Source organism: Eublepharis macularius, chromosome 2, assembly GCF_028583425.1.
Source record: "Eublepharis macularius isolate TG4126 chromosome 2, MPM_Emac_v1.0, whole genome shotgun sequence".
NCBI classification, from domain to species: domain Eukaryota; kingdom Metazoa; phylum Chordata; class Lepidosauria; order Squamata; family Eublepharidae; genus Eublepharis; species Eublepharis macularius.
Genome location: NC_072791.1, coordinates 229,535,289 through 229,551,495, shown reverse-complemented (window position 1 = coordinate 229,551,495; position 16,207 = coordinate 229,535,289).

Here is a 16,207-nt window from a genome sequence, read left to right as displayed (position 1 = left end):
TTAAAAAAAAATCAAATCCAAGAAAAATTTTGCAAGACTGAGAAGAGTACAGTGGGAGAATGCCTAGACAGTAGAGGTGGGCATGGACCAGGAAAACCCCACGGACCACCAGCCCATGGTCCGTCAATTTTCACAGACCAGCCCCGTTCATGGACTGGTTCATCGGTCCATGGTCTGTCACTTCTAGCAGCCCTGGCTCCACCCCTTCACACCCAGAGGGCCCAAACTCTCAGAGAACCTTCAGCAGCCTCTCCTCCAGCCACTCTCCAAGTTTGGTCAAGATTGCATTTCAGATGTCCGAGTTACAGACCTTCAAAGCAGCTGCCCCCAGGAAACTTCCAGCAGATAATAGGAGTCACAAATGCCAATTGACTTGCATTGGCTAGCAGCACCAAAAAGTTGCAATGAGGCAAAATCAAACAGAAAAGGGTGGGGGAAGAGCCCCCTCACTCACCACACAGACACCTTCCCAGCTGTTGCCTAGAGAATTCATTCTTGCTCCTTGCTCGCATAGAGAAGAATGGGAGCTCTCTCTGGTTGGCAGGCAGAGCTGCCTATCAAGGTTTGGAGGGCTAAAAGTGGCGGCAGAACGTCTACCCCTCAGTTGCTAAATGAGAGCTCTTTGGTTGGCAGGCAGAGCTGCCTATCAAGTTTTTGAGGGCTAAGATTGGCTGCAGGAATGTCCACCCTCCATTGCCTAGGGAATTCATTCTTGCTCCTTGCTCCATAGAGCAGAATGGGATCTCTCTGCTCGGCAGGCAAAGCTGCCTATTAAGTTTTTAAGGGCTACGAAAGATCTGCAGACGTCCCCTCAATTGCCTAGGGAATTGATAGATCAGCGCCAGGATGTCTGGACTCACGGACCATGGACCAACGGACTGGCCCAAATGGACCAAAATTTGTGGAAACGGTGAGCCCCGGGAACTGCATGTTCGCAAACCAAGAACCAGGCTGGACTGTGCAAAATTTTGGTCTGTTTTCCAGAGCATGCCCACCTGTACTAGACAGAGTCAGCAAACAAAGAAGGCCGAGAGAGCACCCTGTCATCACCAGTTTGAATTTTGCCTTTGCTCAGTGGCCTCAACTCCACTGTTACCCTCATTTGCAGTGAGGAATAATGATGATGACCAATCTATTTTACAGGGTTGTTTAAAGGAGAATGGATATGAAATTCTTTGAACATTTGAAAGCACAATTTTAATATCAAGAATAAAAAAATCTTTTTTTTAGAAAAAAAGTTCTCAAGATTAGCTCAGAACGTATAGTTGGGAGGGAGGGGAACATAGGTTTGCCAGCTTAGGGTTGGGAAATTCCTAGAAATTTGGGGATGAACTTTGGAAAGGGTTGGGTCTGGGGACAGAAGGGACCTCAGTAGAGTTGCCAAGTCCTTTTACCCTCTGGGCAGAAGGTGGGAGACCTGGCACTTTCCTGAGTGCTGCCCTTCCGGGAAGTGATGTCATCACGCAAGCCACGTGCCGCTCCTGGGCCACAGCAGGAGTGCTGCTGGAGTTGTGTGATGGGCCTTGGAGTGCTCCTGCGCTCCACAGCAGCCCGATTTGGGTGGGATCAGAGTGAATTTGGGCCAAATCAGGCCAGATATGGGCTGAAATCGGCCTACCGTGGCACGCAGGAGTGCACCGTGCCACCCGAGAGGCATGTTCCCCCACCAGCCAGGTAAGTGGGGGATGGGGGTGGAGTGTGGGAGCAGGGGATCCTCCGCCACCAGCAGGTAGAGTTGCCAGCATCCAGGTGGTGGCTGGAGATCTCCAGGAATTACAACTGATCTCCAGGAGATCTGTTTCCCTGGAGAAAATGGCTGCTTTGGAGGGTGGACTCCATGGAACTATACCCTGCTGAGGTCACTCCCCTCTCCAAACTCTGCCCTCTCCAGACTCTGCCCCAAGATCTCCAGGAATTTCCCAACCTGGAGGTGGCAACCTTACCAGTGGGGGACTGGCCTCAGCTGGGTATAATGCCATAAAGTCTACCTTCCAAGGTAGCCATTTTCTCCAGGGGAGTTGATCTCTCTTGTCTGGAAATCAGGTGTGATTCTAGGAGATCTCCTGGCCCTGTCTAGAGGTTGGCCTTGGAAACCCTGGGGGAACAGCACATCACTGGCAAAGGCTCCAATCAAAAGGTACTCACATCACACAGTAATTAAGTAAACACACAAATAAACAAACGAGGACAATCCAGTTCTGCCCCAAGTTCTCACCCAGGACAGAGGCCCAGCAATCCCCACTTGGCTTGAACTGCTACAGCTACAGGAGGGAGCAGGACTGAGTTGCTAAAAACCTTAACAAGCATTTACATCCAGAACTATATTTTAAATGGCAACAGCCATGTTTGATATTTTACTTGTACTCCGATGTACTTCCAAAGTGTAGCCCCAAAGACAGAATATTTTCACACCCACCTAACAGAGAGAGCCAGTGTGGTGGAGTGGTTAAAGTGCCAGGCAAAGTTCTAGGAGATCCAGGCCCAAATCTCCGTGGTGCCATGCTGGGCAACCCTTGTCACACCCTCTCAGTCTAACCTCCCTCACAGAACTGTTGTGAGACTAAAATGGAGGAGTGGATAACTATGTACTTTGGGTCCCCATTGAGGAGGTAGGTAGGGTATAAATGAAATAAATAAAATAAAAACGAAAGAAAAGGAAATTAAAAAGCTTACTAGCTCTCCTCGACCTCTGGACAGGCGGGCTGTTTTCTCTGCTTTTTGCCTGTTCATCTGTGGTCCTTCCAGAAAGAAAGAAAGACCAGCTGGTGGTGGGCCTTGAGCCTTTTGTTCCACAAAATAATATGAACAACATTATGCTAGAAACATGCTTAAGAATAAATTGTACTCATGCATAAGCAACAAAACTCATGGACGGGTTTTATTTTAACAAAAAACATAAGTAAGGAAGCATTCCAGCTCAGTACAGGGTAGGAAAACAGCAACCAGATTTCCTTTTGTTGTTGTTGTTGTTTATAATATATTTTATTTGAAAAAACAAATTATAAGAAAAACATGGTGATAAATGAAAAAGAAAAAATCTATAACATGGTTAAATCAAATAACAGAATATATAAACTACAAAATATTTCTCCCTTCCATCTTACTTATATTAGAAAATATTATATCCAACATTTTATATTCAACATTTCAAATTACAAATTTGATAACTAATTCATTTTGCTAATAACTGTTCTTAATTTTTCTTAATTGTCAGTTACATAATAAAAAAAACTTTCCATTTTTTCTGAAAGTCTAGGATTGGTCTATTGTGTCTATAACAAGCTTCCTTTTCATGCACATTATGGGTCCAGAGTTATTTTATGCAGAGATACTCCAGCCTAAGCTCCTTGAAATCAACGACTGCAGAGCTTTTGAAATGCAAGTGGCTTTTGAAGGCATCCGTTCTTATCTTATTTTTCTTACAATCTCAGGAAAGAAATGGCAGAAACAAACAATTCAGAAAGCAACCTGCCAAGGAACCATACCACTTACAACCTACAGCTAACTTGTAATTCTCAACGTGATCTCTGTGGTTCCTCCTCGGCTTTCCAGCTCGTTCTAGTATGGAATACCTCCTGGTCTACTGTTTTTGAACAAGCAATCGATGAGTGCTAAATTCACCTGAGGAATTCCAATGAAAATAGGTAACCAGGAAAGCACCTTTGCAATCTTTGCAATCTGAACAATGACAGTTACCAGAAGTAAGTCCTACTGACTTATTCTCAAGGAAATGTGTGTATTTTACTATTAAAGCATACTTACCTAGGAAATGAAGATGGCTTCTTGATGCACGCAGCAGAAACGAATTCTTTTCTGTGGTTTTATCAACTCTGCATCGTGATACACAATCTGTAAAAAAAACACAACAGCAGGAAAAGGATAATTTCCTCTTCCTAGCCTTACCAGATAATCTAGCTTGTGGAGTGGAAAAAGGAGGATTTGTCAGCAGTTTCTGGCATAATGACATGAAGTCTGAATCAGTGTTTCCCAAAAGTGGGTTGTGAAGCCTCTAAAAGTGGGTCACAGGATGGCCATCTTTAATGGCGGCTTCTGCCCATTGCACCTTTCTTTTTCTCTCCCTTACTAGCTTCTCACATTCTCGTCTTGCTCTCCCCTTTGCAACAATAAGAGGTGGGGGAGTTGTCTGGGAACTTTTTGAGAATAGGTGGGAGAAGGGGGGAAGGCTGGAGAGTGGGCAGGAGCTGTTCAAGGCATGGGAAAGCAAGTGGCAAATAGAAAGTGGCATGTGCAAGTGCAGGCTCTGTCTTGGTGCAGTTCCTTAGCAGCACAAACTCTTGCCCATCCCCCTTCAGTGTTTCACTGCCCTCTACTTGCTGTGGGAGATGGTCTGCACTGGGCCACACCACCCACTTGCCACTCAGTCTCTTGGACCAGCCCTGGATGGGTCACCAATTGGACTTGTGGGTTACCTTATCAAGAAGTCTGGCAACCACTCGTCTAAATCATCAGATGAAGGCCCAGTATAGGTCACTGAACTTCTTCCACACCCAATCCCTAACTCCATTAGCACAACCAGTTCTTCCCTCCAATCTCATCACTGTAGGTGTTCATTTGACTCAACGTGCACATAGCAATGCAATGGTTAGTGTTGGTGGTTGAGATGAGATACTTGGATTTGAGTTATTTCAATCCCATCAAGACAATGGGCATGGCTCCTGACTCTCCAGCACATTTACATGGAACCAAGTCCCAGGATGCTGAAGTATATTCCAGCAGAAAAACATCCCCAAAATCCACTCAAAAGCACAAGAACCAGTTCAACAAAACAGGCCGAATCTTTGAATATTTGAATCAAATACAAGAGATCAAATTTACAAAATAGAAATAGTCTAACAGAAAGTGACTCCCTTCTGTAACATCCACACTATCGACTCAACTAAAGTGCAGATTGTACAGAAGTAAAGTACTGACGAAGAGAGCTTTGACTCTCAAAAGCTCCTACCCAGTAAACCTACTTGGTCTTTAAGGTGCTACTGTGCCCGAATCTTGCTCTTCTACAGCCCAACATGGCTACTCACATGAAACTACTTCGGTGATGAAACTAATGCCAGAACAAAAGTGCAGCCTCTTTGATACAGAACATGTTTCCCATAAACTCTGCAACATGCCAGCGATAGCCCCGCCCACTTTGTCACAACCCCGCCCCCATGCCACATGGCTGCATTTACATAGTCTGAGCTACAATTGTCACAGAATGGCCTCCTACAGAAGGAATTCATCTCAGGTCGAAGCTTAATTAGAATCTTTCTCCCTGATGTGCTCATTTCCCCAAAACAAAAATTGTTTGGTAAAGAGGAACATTCAGTTATGAGAGCTCCCAACCTGCAGACTAAAATGAGACAGTCCAAACCCAAGTTTGTTTATTTTCTTATTTATTTAGTCAGTGACAACCAGACTCAACACAAGATACAGACTGGAGAGTAACTGCCCGCATAAATAAATATTTTAAAAATAAAGTACCTTACGAAATTGCTGAGTGCCATCCTTTGTAGAACTACTCCAGTCTATGCCAATTAGAGTAACTTTGTTTAGGATTGTACCACAAGTCTTCTTTGTGATATATGAAAAGCATCATGTAATGAATAATGGAACAAAGAATTAACATCTTATTCGTGTTCTGCTTTGCATTAAATGGGAAAAGGTAAATTCAAACAGATAAATCCCAGGCAAGGCAACACATCAAATCATCATCGCTGCCCCCCCCGTTTCTTGATTCAGACCCTTCCCCACCCCTCTCATTTGTTAACATGTTGTATAGTGCAACTTCATGGCTTGGCAGATATTACAAGTGCTTCTCCCTCCCTCCTAGCCGTAGTTCCTTTCATTTCACTTTTTAAAGTTTCCAACCCTCACCAGCCATTTGGACACCGGTGAACCTCTGAACTTGTGCAAAAGAGCTGCTATAGCATAGAGGTTCAGTGGTTGGGCTGCAAATCAGCACTCTGCTGGTTCAACTCCCACAACTGCCATGAGCTCAGCAGGGGGCCTTGGGCAAGCCCCTCCTCTCAGCCCCAGCTGTGTTGTGTGGATAATAACACTGATTTCGTCCTCCACTCTGAGCAGTATATAAGCACACTATTGTTGTTGTTGTACTAGCAAATGGCTGACCAGTAGGCCCATGGGTGAGAATTATTTATTATTTATTTATTATTTATTTAATTACATTTTTAGACCACCCTCCCCGTCAGACGGGCTCAGGGCGGTTTGACAACAAATTAAAAACAGTAAAAACATTATAAAAACATTAAAACATCGTATAAAAAACATTAAAATTGGCGGGTGTAGAATATTAAATATTAAAATGCAGCATTGTCCTGAATGGGTGGTGGAAGGTCTTCAATGGTATGGCCAGCGAGAGGACAGCCTAGCCCCCACCAAATGCCCGGTGGAACATCTCCATCTTGCAGGCCTGGTGGAAAGATAACAAATCCTGCTGGGCCTTAGTTTCCTCAGACAGAGAGTTCCACCAGGTCGGAGCCAGAACTGAGAAGGCCCTGGCTCTGGTAGAGGCCAGGTGGACCTCCCTGGGGCCAAAGACCATCAGCAAGTTCTTAGTGGCTGATCGAAGTGACCTCCAGGGAACATATGGGGAGAGGTGGTCCCGAAGGTATGCTGGGCCCAGTCCGCATAGGGCTTTATAGGTCAACACCAAAACCTTGAACCGGACCCGGTACTCAACCGGTAACCAGTGCAGCTGACAGAGGATAGGTGTTACATGAGCCATAACTGGTGCTCCGGCAACCACCCGTGCAGCTGCATTCTGAACCAGCTGCAGTTTCCGGATCAAGCCCAAGGGAAGCCCTGTGTAGAGTGAGTTGCAGTAGTCTAATCTGGAGGTGACCGTTGCCTTGATCACTGTTGTGAGGTCATGGGTCGATAGGTAGGGGACAAGTTGTCGAGCCTGTCTTAGATAGAAGAAAGAGGATCTAACAACCGCTGCAAACTGTGCCTCCATAGACAAGGAAGCATCCAGGACCACCCCCAGGCTCCTCACTCTCGACACCGGCGTAAGTAGCGCTCCGTCGAGAGCAGGGAGCCGGAGTCCCATACCCATGGACCCTAGACCCACATGCAGGACCTCCGTCTTCAAGGGATTCAATCTCAGCCGAATACCCTGTTTACACAGCTTGCTCTTCCTGTAATCTTATTGGGTTACATTAGAATATAAAACAGAGCACACAGCTCTGTTTTATGGCACACTAAGGCTAACAGCTAATGAAAAGGAAAACTATTAACTAAGGAAAAGAAGTCTGCCTAACTACAGCACTTGAAAGTTATAAAAGATAACTTAGCATGCCTTTAGGATGGGTGCATGTTGGGTTGGAGAATCCACAAATAAAGACAAGCTTCCCCTACCTCCCTCCTTTCTCCATTGCAGAAGAACTACACAACACAAAAGACTAACAGTGCAATCCTAACCAGGCGTGTGGGGGGGCATGTGGGGGGCACAGAGGGTGCGGGGGGTGCACGGGACAGCTGCACGGACCGTCCTCTGGGCCAGCAAGTGGTGAGGGCTCTCCAGAGGAGGGTAAGCTATTTTGACTTCATTCTGCTTTATTTTCATTCGTGACGAGGGAGGGAAGGAGGGAGGGAGGGAGGGAGTGCAAGCTGGGCTGCTGGGGCTGGGTCTTGAAAGGAGGGTAAGCAAGCTGCTTTGAGTTCATTTGCTTTATTTTCATTTGTGACTCGTGAGTGAGTGAGTGAGTGCAAGCAGGGCTGCTGGGGCTGGCTCTCCAGAGGAGGGTAAGCTGCTTTGAGTTCATTCTGCTTTATTTTCAAGAAATACCTGGAGATTTTTGGGGAAAGGGGCCTGAGGGGGGTGAGTGTTGCCTCCTGACACATTTCTGGTGATATCAGGGTGTGTGTCATATGCAAATCAGTTATGCCAACAACACACTTCTGATGATGTCAAGGGATGTGGCATATGCTAATGAGTTATGCTAATGAGTTCCTGCAGTTCTTTTTCTACGAAATGACCCCTGCATATATGTGATTTTAATACCAAAATTCTAGCCACCTTGTACACAGAACATCGGCCTGTGATACCAGTTGAAGCTTATGCCACATCGGCATCTACGTTACTGGCTTTTATGTGCCAGGTCAAAACATTCTTGTCTACCTATGCTTTTAATTGAATTCTATTGCCCTGCCTTGTTCAATGTTAATGTGATACTGATACTTTTATTAGTTGCCATTTTAAATAACTGTGTTGATGGGTTTTATTGCTGCTGTTTCAGTCTACTAAGTTATTTTGTTACATTTTTGTTTTAAATTATTTTATTGCTATTTATTTATTTAGACAGTCATACTCCACTTTTTCCCCCAATGGGGACCCATCCCAAGTAGCTTACATCATTGCTCCCCCTCCTCCATTTTATTCTTATAAAAACCTTGTGAGATAGGTTAAGCTGAGACAGAGTGACTGGCCTAAGCTGTTATGGCAGGGTGGAGATTTAAACATGCGTTTCCCACATCCCAGTCCAACACCATACACCATGTCAAACACCTTGGGCAGACTGTAGACAGTACAGGATATCAATTAAAGAAATAAATTATACCAGCACAGCGGCTGGAATAACGCACCCAGTGCATCTGTTTGTTGATGCTGCAAGCTCTAGCATTAGTTCACAAATCAGTGATTTATGTTGTTGTTTTTTTCTCCTTAGACCAGGCGTGTTTGCTGGATGCGTATAAATGATGTAAAGCTGCACTGAAGGAAAAGGAGCTAGGCCAAAACACACAAGTTGAAGATCTGGCAGATGAGCTCATTCTCCCATAACACCTCTTGTGTCAGAGCTGGTTGCCTGAGCCAAGAATTATTACAAACATTAAAAAATACATTTCCCAATTTAATTTTGCTATCTTCAAAACAAACGTGCATGTTTCAAAAATATTTGCACTTGACCTCTACAAAAAATGGCAATGTTGTGAATAAATGTTTGGAACATCCTCAAGGTGTGGTTTCTTAAATAAGGGTCAGTTGGCAGAAAAGAACAGGGTTAGGAAACTAAGGAGAAACACAGAAACTCCTCAGACAATGATATTCTTGATTACAAATGGTCGATCTTATTAAAAATAGCTGTATTTTGTTTAGTAGCAAAGATACCCAGTCAGAAATGTTTTCCCCAATGTGTAGTAATTAATCCTCAGGCAATTAAATTGTAGAAAAGACAGAACTTGCATTTATTGAGGTAAATCCAATTCACAACAATTTCTTGTAGAAGGAGGAAAGGATTCTAAAGCATTGCATTCCCTATACCAGGGGTGGCCAAACTGCAGCTCAGGAGCCACATGTGGCTTTTCTAGGCATCTTATGTGGCTCCCAGTGGTCTCTGAGTATCACCATGGCATACATTTTATTTTATTTTATTTTCCTCCCTCCTTTCCCCGCTTCTTTCTTTCCATGTCTTTCCCTCTCTTTTCCTTTTTTCCTTCCTTCCTTCCTTCCTTCCTTCCTTCCTTCCTTCCTTCCTTCCTTCCTTCTTTTCATGTCTTTCGTGTTTTCAATAAAAATGTTGGGGTTGCCAGGTCTGACTCAGAAAATGTCTGGGGACTTTGGAGGTGAAGCCTAGCAAGGATATGACATCACTTCCAAGTCAAAGGTCAGGTGATAGCTCTTCCCAAGCTCCATCCCTTCTGATGATGTCACTTCTAGCATACTGCAACAAAACCCCACCCTTTCCTGTGATGTCACTTTTAGGACACTCCCCCAAACCCACCTCTTCATCTGAAGTCATTTCAATGCATCATGTCTTGCAGCTCTCAAACATCTGATGTTTATTCTATGTGGCTCTTATGTTAAGCAAGTTTGGCCACCCCTACCCTATACCATGGCCAACTACTTCAACATCATGGCTGAAGGTGGGTATGTGGATCAGGTCAAGACGGCAGGAGCTCCGAAAAATGCATTTTCCTCCTTGTTAAGCCATGAGGGAAGAGATAAACTCTCTCAATGGAGATAGAGAGGAATCAGGAGGCATTCCCACTTTAGACAAAGAGAAACCACTTGCCTATCAAGAAAGTAACACATACACATGCAGTGCACCATGACTCAGCTGGAAAGGAGGAAAGGGAGGATGTGATTGTCATCATGTAGACACTTTGTGCTGACCCAAGAAACGGAGAAGGAGAAGTGCAGGGGCAAGGATGGAGGCGGTTGCAGTGAACAGTGCGGGGAACAGAGGATGCAGGCTTTCATCCCCCTGTCAAAGCAGCAGTCAGGATTCTGAACTGTGTATTATTCTTAGAGGTTAATAGAGAGGGTGTAAACAGCGCTTCACTGGCTTTCACGGTTTGCCAAAACTTTGGAAACCATTATTTCTTGTTGTGAGCAAGGGAGGCTCACACAAGATGGCCTCTGGCTTGTTCCAAGCCATTCTTATTGGCAGCAGACTCCTGGTTGGACATTAAGCTTGAAACAAGCCAGTATCTCCTCAGAGAAGCCCCAATGCTTGGAAATGATTTCTGTGACCTTTTTACTGACTAGAAATGTAAGAGGGAAACAACAACAAACAATATGCTGGATATATTCCGCATAAAGACATATTTGAAAATAAAACTGGTGTTTCTGAAGCAAGGGAGAATTGCAACATGCTTTCTTAAAGTAATGAAAGAGGACAGTTGTGCCAGAAGGAACTTTATTTTTAGTAGATGGTCCTCGAGTCTGAAATTTGCTTATTCCAAAATAAGAAACAGAAAGCCACAATGCCAGTTCTGTTTCAATACCATACTGTTACCAAAAGTAACCACCCTGATCGGGATAGCCCAGATGAACCTGCTCTCGTCAGATCTCAGAAGCTAAGCAGGGTTGGCCTTGGTTAGTTATTGGATGGGAGACCCTCAAGGAAGACCAGGTTTGCAGAGGCAGGCAATGGCAAACCACCTCTGTCAGTCTCTTGCCATGAAAGAGCCAGTTTGGTGTAGTGGTTAAGAGTGCGGGACTCTACTCTGGAGAGCAGGGTTTGATTCCCCACTCTTCCACTTGAAGCCAGCTGGGTGACCTTGAGCAAGTCACAGTTCTCTGGAGCTCTCTCAGCCCCGCCCACCTCACAGGGTGATTGTTGTGGGGTAATAACAACATACGTTGTAAACCGCTCTGAGTGGGCATTAAGTTGTCCTGAAGGGCGGTATATAAATTGAATGTGGTGGTGATGATGATGATGATGATGAAAACCCCACCAGGGGTCACCATGAGTCAGCTTTGACTTGATGGCACTCTCCACAACCACCACCAGTAGTTACTACATAGAAGAATGCCCCTTAGAGGAGAATTTGTTTGAACACTTTCTATAGCATTGGGTTGAATTCAGGGTTCCCGTCTATTAAGTGAGGAGTTCCCTGTTGGAAAAAGCCTCTATCTGTTGGAAGGACTCGTTCCTCCTTAGCCGAAGGAAACCATTGGATCCAGTTCACTCTAAATTACTCCCCTGATACTGCTTCTTTTAGCAAGGAGCTCTCAGTTTCAGACCCATGGAAACCTCCTCCTTCCAATCTATTCCTTGGTGGGCAATCTAAACTCCCCTCTGTCTGGAGATCAGGGGGCGGGGCCACCAGCCATGTGACCATTTTCAAAAGGTTCCGGAACTCTGTTCCACCGTGTTCCAGCTGGAAAAAAGCCCTGCACACAGGAGTTTCCTGTGCTCTTCCCCCTACCTGCCACCATTTCCCCCCTGCATTTCCCCCCACCATGAGCATGATATCATGGATATTTCCCAAAGCACGCCAGCTTGGAATCAAAGGTAGAAAACACTGTCCACGTGGAAGCAGGCTTAGTTGGTCTCTTCTGTTACAGTTTGTTTGCGGACATACACACTTTTGGATTCAGGTTTTACTGCAATTAGCCATGCAGCACTTATTTTGTATATAGTCCTCCGGAGCTATTTATAAGCCTTTTAATAAATAAACAAAACTTTAAAACTGTGCAGCTTGCTTATTTTTCCTGCTGAACAAGGAGCTTGGTAACACATTTCTGCCTACCAGCTGGAGTAGGGATATAGATCTATCTATATATTAGCAGCTGGTGTCCTGTGGGAGAACAGCCTAGAAACACAGAGCCAAGTGGGACATACAGATAAATACTAGGAGTGGGGTGAGCCATGTGATGCGAAGTGCATAGGTAGCAATATGAATCCCAAATATTTCTCCTGAAGTCTACAACCGTTCTCCATTTTGTTGATGAATTTGCAGTCATGTGCAGAGTAAAAAAACATACCTGTGAACTGTAAGCTGTACAGTAAAAGTCAAAATGTAAAACAGTGGGTTTTATATGGAAAATTCCAAATTTGCCAATGTAATCCTAAAGTGCATTACACTTAATTCTGTTGAAATCAATGGGCTTATAAAAGTAGGGAATAGAGGTGGGTACAGACTGGGAAAAACTGACAGGCTGTGGGTATGGGTAGTCCGTGGCGTTTCACCAACAATGGATCATGAACTTCTCACAGTCCAGGAGCAAGGGGGGATTTAAATGTTAAAGGGCTCCTGGCGCTGCTGGCCAGTGGGGTGGGGAGGCTTTAATGGACCACGGACCAATGGACCAGCGAAAAGTTTGTGGGGCCCATGGAAAATGGGTGTCCCACAACCTGCCAGTTGGCGAATGGCAAACCAGCCCAGTCTGTGTTAAATTTTGGTCCATTTTCGGTCTGTGCCACTTCTAGTGGGGAAACATGCCAGGCACCAGTTTCTACTGTTCTTTAGACTGGGACAGAAGATGCTATGCTTTTCACGCACCTGGGCTGCATCGAGTACTTTTGCAGACATGGACAGTTTTGTAGCAGGAACTAAACAGTTCAGATATCCAAAACCATTCACAAAATTTCTTTTTACCCTCTATTGCTTCTCAGTTTCCCACCACTTTTCTTAGAGATATAAAAAAGACATTCCTAGCATTCATACAGTTAGAGGTGAAGAATGGGGAAATCCAGGATTAAACACTAGTAAAAACAATATGCACACAAGCACCACAAAAGTTAACTAATTTTTTAAAACCAGTGGATTTCCGAAGTCTGAGAGCTAAGCAGCATGAGGAAGACGATCAACTCCAGTCCAACAGAGTAGAGGTGATAAAGCTAAATTCTGTGATATTGTTAAGAGGTTACAAAAGGCTATCTCCCTCTAAGAATGTGCTTGCTTTTGGCTTTTTAAGACACCATGGTATAGCTTACAGTTGCCTGAATGCATCCTAAACTGGCTCTCTCCCTAGCTCAGAACATAATTTTTTTTACCAACTCTAGTAGTATCCAAGGCAAATAAAACAGCTCACCCCACCCAAGAAAAGCCAGGCAAGGAAGAGAAGTGCCATTTTCCTATGTCCCTACAGGATCAGAATTCTGTGATCAAAAGTTTGAGGAAGGATGGAGAAGGAATCTGCCACACAAACTGGATTTCACCCCCAGCAGAAGGCAGGAAAGTCAAAGCAAGTAGAATAGCTCTAAAGTTTCTCATAGAATGTCTGCACCAGGTTTTTCTCTCAAAGCTCAGTGTTTAATTGTGATACTTGCACTTGAGTGCACAGATAAGCAGCACCTCGTGCAAGCTGCCTCTTTGAACATGGAACCACAGCCAAAGACTCGTGTGATCCTCTGGCTCCAGTCTTATTTTTCTGCATGCAAATACGATCGTTATGTCTGTAGGACTGATGTATCTTCACAGGCTACTGTTTCCTCACTACATGCAATTTAAAATTGTTCCTTACTTTCAAACATTCTCTAGTCCCTGTTATCATTTACCTCCCATTTTTCTATATTTTCCGTTTTGTTCTTTGTATTTTTCCTTGTATTTCTTTTATTGATCTCTGTATATGGAATTCTACCAGCAAATAGTTGTTCAAAACATGTCTTAATACCCATATATTTTACTAGTTTGTCTCTAATGGTTTTTGGCTTCCTCTCCTTTGTTATTAGTTTTATTTCTGGTACCTTCTTGTCTAAACTAAATTGTAAGCCTATTATTTATTTATTTATGTCATTTATAGTCTGCCTTTCTCACTGAGACTCAAGGCAGATTACATAGTGTGAGATTAGTACAGTCAATATCAAATTTATTTTCCATGTATCCTACTTAGACTTCTTAATTTTATGTAATTATTTAAAACATTTGTATGCTGCCTTTCCACCCAGCTGTAGGGCCTCCAAGGTGGTGAACAATCCAAAACACTACAACCAGCTTAAAACACACACAACAATAGCCACAATTAAACAAAACACGCAAGGAGTATCAGTGAAAGAATGCTCAACAAAATTGGTTGGTTAAAGACTATGATAGACTTGGATTATGCAGTAGCTTTGCCAGCCGCCCACCCTGCCTCTCATTTCCCACTTGGGAGTGGTGGCAGGAGAAAAAAAATAAAAATCTCGCTGTCATGCTAATGGCATGTCATCGCTTCCAAGGGGACCCTGAAGTGATGCTAGTCCTTTGTAGGAATTGCCAGGAAATAGATTTTCTAGCAATTCCTAGAGATCTGTGACATCACTTCCAGGAAATGCCGTCTTTGAAGGCCCACTGGTTTCCAGGCTATGCCTCAGTAACAACCCTATAAATGGTGAGACTGAGACTGGGGAGACCCCAGTTCCAGTTTCCACTTGTCATGAAGCCTATCCTGGGCCAAGAACTCTTTCTTGGCATAACTAATTTCACAGCATTTTTTCTGAAGATATAATTAAGTGGGTAGGGGGAGGACCCTGGATGAAGGTTTTTAACCAGTGGATAGTTTTTATCTTGTTTATGGGCTGTGGATTTTATGTCCTCGCTACTGGCGAGGAAGAACATTTAGTGCATTGTGTTTTGATTCCTTTTTGTTTTGTTTCATCACATAGGCATATCTTGCAGGTCAATGTGTCAGCTACCACCAGGGAAGTGTATTTAACCTGAAATAATGTCAAGTGACCCTTTACTAGTGGTGCTTTATCTGTGATGACTTTTTCACATAGACTATGACTTTACATATTACAAGCAGTATGGAAACCAGTATGGTGCAGTGGGTTAGAGGGTCAAGACTACGGTTGGCAGGTCCACTAAGCTCTCAGTGGCAGTGAGGTGAACCCGGCACTCACCTTTTTACACTCCTGGCATGATATCACTCCTGAATGTAGGGTTCCCAGGTGCCCCTTGGTAGCAGGTAGACCCTTGGGGATTTGCCCCCTTGCTTGCTGATCTGTCAGCAACTGGTGGGAGGTGGCAAGCCTCCGAGCAGTTGCCCGCCACTGGCAGGCATCCAGGGGTGGGGGTGCAGCAATGTCACTTCCGGAAGTGACGTCATTGCGCTGGCCGCAGGAGCATTCCCATGTTTTGTTTGGGGACAAATTGGGCCACAGATGGGCTGAATTGGCCCTCTGCAGAGCGCGGAAGCGCTCTTGTGGCCGGTGAGATGTCATTTCCGAAAGAATGACCATGCCAGCAACATAAGGGACAGGTCCACCCTGCCACTTGGAAGGTACAGGGACCGGGTAACCCTACCTGAGGCTCATGTCGTCACGTTGCATTGAAACCCACCTGGGAGGCCCATTCCTCCACCTTTTTCCCTGCTGGCTAGGTCAGTGCTGGCAGAGGGTGGAACCGGGGGATCCCCAGACCCCACTGGGGGACCCCGCAGCCCTAGCCAAGACTAGGATGCGGAAGACCCAGGTTCAAATCACCCACTCTGCCATGGCAACCCACTGGGTGACCTTGGGCCAGTCATATACTCTCAACCTAACCTACCTCACAGGGTTGTTGTGAGGATAAAATGAAGGAGAAAGATACAAGCAACTTTGGGTTCCTATTATGGAGACAGGTAGGTTATCAATGAAGTAAAAATTGTAAAATAAATAAAGCCACTGAACGATGAATGTGCATGTGTGAAACTTCTCCCTTACGATGCTGTTTTCATCATTATAGATCTCGATGGGAAGCCGTCTTAGTCTGTCTGTAGCAGTAGGAAAGAGCAAGAGTCCAGTGGCACCTATAAGACTAACAAAATTTGTGGTAGTGTATGATCTTTTGTGAGTTACAGTGCACTTCTTCAGATACTCACTTCTTCAGGTATCTGATGAAAGCTCACATCCTACCACAAAAGTTGTTAACCTTATGAGCTTTTGTGCGCCACAACTCACTTCTTCATCTGATGAAGAGAGCTGTGGTTCTCGAAAGCTTATGCTACAGTAAAGTTGGTTAATCTTAAAGGCGCTACTGGACTTTTTTCTATTTTACT